General features: G+C 44.9%; 1 non-coding gene across 1 annotated transcript; it reads right to left on the bottom strand.

Annotated features, from left to right (window-relative positions):
• Positions 1-2673: 2673 nt before the first annotated feature.
• Positions 2674-2764, bottom strand: trnar-ucu (transfer RNA arginine (anticodon UCU)). The gene is given in 2 exon segments: positions 2674-2709; positions 2728-2764. It is a non-coding gene; the product is annotated as a tRNA-Arg (tRNA).
• Positions 2765-6222: the final 3458 nt, after the last annotated feature.

Raw genomic sequence — 6222 nt, 5'->3', positions numbered from 1 at the left:
CCAAGAAATTATCCCAAAAATTTTCTATGTACTCCTCATCTAGGCTACCTCTGCCCATCAGAATTTCCAGTCTATATGGAGATCAAAATCCCCCATAATTATTGCTGTACCTTTCTGACAAGCTGCCATTATTTCTTTTTTTATACCCCATCCTACAGTGTGGTTAATGTTCGGTGGCCTGTACACCACTCCCACAAGTGACTTCTTGCCTGTATTATTTCTCATCTCAACTCAAACTGCTTCTTCATCGTGATCTCCTGAACTTAGGTCATCCCTCTCTATTGCGCTAATACCATCATTAATTAACAGAGTTACCCCACCACCTTTTCCAAGCTTCCTGTCCTTCCTAAATGCCATGTCACCTCCAATATTCTCATCCCAATCTCTGTCGCCCTGCAGCCATGTCTCTGTAATGACTATCAGATCGTACTTATTTATTCTATTTGTGCTCTCTGTTCATCTGTTTTGTTTCGAAAGCTCCATGCATTCAGATACAGAGCACTTAGTTTTGTCCTTTTATTATTTTTGTAACCTCTAGCCTTATCTGTTGATTTACTCTTAGATTTGTACATTCTGTCCCTTCCTGTCACAGTCTGTTTATCATTTCCCATATTTATACCTTTCTCTCTTGCCTTGCCTCTCCTCCTTGATTCACCATATCTTCCCAAATTTGATCCCTTGCCCCCACTATTCAGTTTAAAACCGTCTCTACGTCCCTCGTTATGTGGCTCGCGAGAACACCGGCACCAGCACGGTTCAGGTGCAGACCGTCCCAACGGTACAGCCACCTCTTTCCCCAGTACTGGTGCCAATGCCCCACGAACCAGAACCCACTACTACCACACCAGTCTTTCAGCTGCACATTACTTTCTCTAATCTTATTTGTCCTATGCCAATTTGCACATGGCTCAGGTAATAATCCAGAGATGATTACCTTTGAGGTACTGCTTCTTAATTTGGTGCCTAGTTCCTCATACTGACTTTGCAGAACCTCTATCCTTGTCCTGCCTATGTCGTTGGTACCGACATGGACCACGACAACTGGATCCTCCCCCTTCCATTGTATGTTTCGCTCCAGCCCTGAGCAGACGTCCTGAATCCTGGCACCGGCAGGCAACACAGCCGTCTGGACTCTTGCTCTTTGCTGCAGAGAACAGTGTTAATCCACCTTACTATACTGTCCCCTACTACCACTACATTCCTTTTTTCTCACTCTTTGAGCCGCAAACACATTTTTTATTTTCAAAATATACTTTATTCATACAAATCTGCAAAAATTACATTGCCAAACAGTTTCAAACAGCACCAAAAAATACAAACATTGCAAGGGAGATCAGTTTCCTTCTCTCCTATCATGAGTTTCTTCACAACCCTTCCATTTCACTATTGTCATGCCAATTACAGTTTTACATTTACAGCAAAAGAAAATATCAACGATACAGTTCGAGGGATTTCCCATGGATCCAGCCCCTCAGTTCAGCTTGGTGGGGGGACCTTACACTGTGGTCTTTCCCCATTGAGCCTTTGCTGCGGCTGCTCCAAGCTTTAGTGCGTCCCTCAGCACGGAGTCCTGGACCTTGGAATGTGCCAGTCTGCAACATTCGTTGGTGGACAACACTTTGCGCTGGAAGACCAGCAAGTTTCGGGCAGACCAAAGGGCGTCTTTCACCGAATTGATAGTCCTCCAGCAGCAGTTGATGTTTGTCTCGGTGTGCGTCCCTGGGAACAGCCCTGAGAGCACAGACTCCTGTGTTACAGAGCTGCTTGGGATGAACCTCGACAAAAACCACTGCATCTCTTTCCACACCTGCTTTGCAAAGACACATTCCAGGAGGAGTTGGGCGACCGTCTCTTCCCCACCACAGCCAACGCGGGGGCACTGTGCGGAGGGGGCGAGACTTCGGGTGTGCAGGAAGGATCTGACGGGAAGGGCCCGTCTCACCACCAGCCAAGCTACGTCTTGGTGCTTGTTTGAAAGTTCTGGTGATGAGGCATTCCGCCAAATGACTTTGACGGTCTGCTCGGGGAACCATCCGACAGAATCCACCATCTCCTTTTCCCGTAGGCCCTTGAGGACATTCCGTGCAGACCACTGCCTGATGGACCGGTGGTCAAAGGTGTTTTGCCGCAGAAACTAAACACTTACTGCAGACGTGTTTGCCCTGGATCACACTGGCATCCAGGAGCTCCCACATGCTGCAGCTGTGACACATCACCTGTCCTGTCATCCTTAACGTGTTTCAATTCACTACTTAATTATTTTATTCAATTGTTTATTTTGTTGTATATTTTATTAAGCTTACCACTAGTTTGTTTACTATTTTAAACATTAGGACTAAAATGGACATTAATCACTGACCAGATACTCATCAAACATGCAGCTTTTTCCAAACCAATCAACTACCTGCTTGCCTGTGATGTCACAGCTCAACAGATCCTCATCAAACAGCTCCTTCCACTGCACCGAAGCAAGAACCAAATCCTGTAAACTCACCCCAGCGGCTCTCTGTTTCCCTGCTCTCACTCTCAATTGTTATGTCACTTTTTGATTTTTTTACCCCAGCTCTGCTCCTGCTGTGCTCCTCTCTCTCGCACTCTGTCTCTGAGTCGGTGCTTTTGACACACTTGTTAACTCTCTGTTCCGTCGTGCTCTTCTGTCTCTGGTCCAAAATCTGACTCTGGTGGGATTTGAACCCACAACCTTTGAATGCCTTTTTTATCATTATTTAGAAGTCCAACAAGCTATCCATTGCGCCACAGAGCCGCACATATTTTGATAAACATCACCAAGGCCTTTGATCTTGTCAGCAGAGACTGACTCTTCAAACTGCGATGGAAACTCGGCTGCCCTCCTGAAATCTTGGGCATCATCTCTTCTTTCCACGAGAACATGCACAGTTCCATCAGTTACAATGGAGCAACATCAGACACTTTCAAGCTCAGCAGTGGGGTAAAGCAAGGCTGCGTGCTGGCGCCAACTCTCTTAGGAACAGAGGAACATAGGAGTAGGCCATTCAGCCCGTCGAGCCTTTTCTGCCATTCAATTCGATCATGGATGATCATCCACCTCAACGCCCCTTTCCCGTGCTCTCCCCATATCCCTTGATGTCATGAGTATCAAGATTTCTAACAATTTCTGTCTTGAACATGCTCAATGATTGAACAGCCACAGCTCACTGGGGTAGAGAATTCCAATGATTCACCACCGTCTGAGTGTAGAAATTCAACTCGATCTCAGTTTTAAATGGCCTACTCCTTATTCTGAGACTTGGTCCCCTGATTTTAGACTCACCAACCAGGGCAAACATCCTATCTACATCCACACTGTCACGCCCTATAAGAATTTTATCAGTTTCAATGAGATCACCTCTCATTCTTCGAAACTTTAAGGAATGCAGGCCCAGTTTCCTCACAAGACAATCCCACCATCCCAGGGATTAGTCTGGTGACCCTCTGTTTCACTCCCTCTATGGCAAGTATATCCTTCCTTAGATGAGGAGACCAAACTATACACAATACTCCAGCGCGGTTTCACCAAGGCTCTATACAATTGCAACAAGACATCTTTACTCCTGTACTCATGACCCCTCGTGTGAAGGCCAACATACCATTTGCCTTCCTAATTGATTGCTGCACCTGCACAAGAGCTTTTAGTGTCTCATGAACAAGGACACCCAGGTCCCTTTGGACATCAACACTTCCCAACCTCTCACCATTTAAGAAATACTCTGTCTTTCTGTTTATTCCACCAAAGTGGAGAACTTCACACTTACTCACATTATATTCCATCTGCCATGTTCTTTCCCATTCACTTAGCCTCTCCAGGTTCCCTGGAAGCCTCTCTGCATCCTTCTCACAGCTCACACTTCACCTAGCTTTGTGTCATCTGCAAACTTGGAAATATTACATTTAATCCCTGCATCCAAATCATTTATTTCGGTTGTTAACAGCTGTGGCTCCAACACTGATCCTTGCAGTACCCCAATAGTAACAGCCTGCCATCCTGAGGAGGACCCGTTATTCCTGCTCTCTGTTTTCGGTCTGTTAACCAATTCTCAATCCATACCAGTATATTATCTCCAATCCTATGTGCTCTAATTTTGTTTACTCACCTCCTGTGTGGGACATTACCAAAGCATCCACTGGTTCTCCTTTATCTGTTCTCCAGGTAGCATCCTCAAAAAACTCAACGGGTTTTTTCAAACCTGTTTTCCTTTTCATAAATCTATGTTGACTCTGCCCAATCATATCATTATTTTCTAACTGTCTAGTTATCACATCCTTTATAATTGGTGTATTCTTCTCCATGCTGCTATTGTACACTTTCAGTGACTCAGATGGGGGTGTTCACCTGTATATCAGAGCTGACGACAAGCTGTTCATCTTGGCAACACTCCACTTGGACGTAGACACTTGGACGTAGAGACTCCACTTTCCATCAACATTGACAACATCACTTTGGAGGTTGTCAACAGCTTCACATACCTTGGATCAACAATCACCAGCAATCTGTCCCTTGATGCTGAAATCAGCACCAGGATTGCCAATGCTGCAGCTGTCATGTCAAAGTTGAGAAGACGTGTGTGAACCAACAGCAAACTGACCGTAAATACAAAGCTCCACGTGTACCAGGCTTGTGTTCTCAGCACCCTCCTTTATAGTAGAGAATCATCAACAACTTATGCAATCCAAGAAAAGCAGCTGAACAGCTTCCACCTCCATTGCCTCAGATGGATATTGGACATCTCCTGGCAGGACAGAGTGCCGAATGAGGAAGTACACCAGCGTGCAGGGATCCACAGCATGTTTGCCCTCTTGAGTCAGAGGCGGCTCTGTTGACTGGGCCAAATGAATGACAGTCACATTGCCAAATACATGCTCTGTGGTGAGCTTGCTATAAGCACAAGACCAACAGGTCAGGGAAAAAATCAAGTTATTTGGAGAGGTTTGAGTTAATTAAGGAGAGTGCGCATGGATTTATAAATGAAAGTTCATGCTTGATGAATCTAACTGCATTTTTTGATAAACTATCTGAGAAAGTTGATGAAGGGAATGCAGTGGATGTTGTTTATATGGATTTTACAAAAGCATTTTATAAAGTACCACATAAAAGGGTGGTTAACAAAATTGAGGTTCATGGATTAGGAGGGTCAGTGTCCATTTGGATAGGAAATTGTTTTAAGGACAGAAAACAGCGAGTCATATGAAATGGTTCTTGGTCAGACCGGAGGATAGTCGACAGTGGTGTTCCCCAAGGGTCTGTGCTGGAACCATTGCTTTTTTTTGCTACAGATTAATGACTTGGATCTTGGAATATCGAGTAGAATCTCAAAATATGCCGATGACACCAAACTTGGAGGAGTGGCAAACAGTGAGGATGATATGAACTGCCTGAAACAGGATAGTTATCGGCTAGCAGGATGGGCAGACAGGTGGCAGATGGAATTTAATAGAGACAAGTGTGAGGTGATGCATCTTAGCAGAAGGAATATGGAGAGGCAATATATACTCAATGCTACAGTTCTGAAGAGTGTGCTGGAATAGAGGGGCCTGGAGTACATGTCCATCATTCTTTGAAGTTGGCAAGACATATTGCGAGAGTGGTTAGCAAAGCATGTGGGATCTTGGGCTTTATAAATAGAGACATTGAGTACATAAGCAGGGTTGTTATGCTGAACTCTGGTGAGACCCCAATTGGAGTGTTGCATTCAGATCTGCTCACCAATCTTTAGAAAGGATGTGCGGATTCTTGAGAGGATGCAGAGGATATTTACCAGAATAGTTCCAGGGATGGAGGGTTTTAGTTTCAAGGTTAGGTTAGAAAAACAGGATTTTTTCTGCCTGTATCAAAGGAGATTGAGGGGAGAATTGATAGAGGTGTCGAAGGCTATGACAGTTTTAGATAAGTTGGCAAAGAAAAATTGTTCCCATTAATATTGGTACAAGGACTAGGGGATTCAGATTGAAGGTTTTGGGCAAGAGATGCAGGGGGAATGTGCGGAAGAGCTTTTTTACACAGTGATTGGTAATGATCTGTAACTCGCTGCCCCCGAGGGCGGAGGAAGTGGAGACAATCGTTGGTTACAAAAGGAATTTCGATGGGCATTTGAAGGAAATAAATTTACAGGGCTAGGGGGATCGAGCAGACGAGTGGGACTGACTGGATCGCTCCATGGAGAGCTGGCCTGTACTCGATGGGGCAAATGGCCTCCTTCCATACCA

Source organism: Heterodontus francisci, unplaced genomic scaffold (assembly GCF_036365525.1).
Source record: "Heterodontus francisci isolate sHetFra1 unplaced genomic scaffold, sHetFra1.hap1 HAP1_SCAFFOLD_61, whole genome shotgun sequence".
NCBI classification, from domain to species: domain Eukaryota; kingdom Metazoa; phylum Chordata; class Chondrichthyes; order Heterodontiformes; family Heterodontidae; genus Heterodontus; species Heterodontus francisci.
The sequence above is the reverse complement of the archived record's forward strand: the minus strand, read 5'-3'. Positions and strand labels throughout refer to the sequence as shown.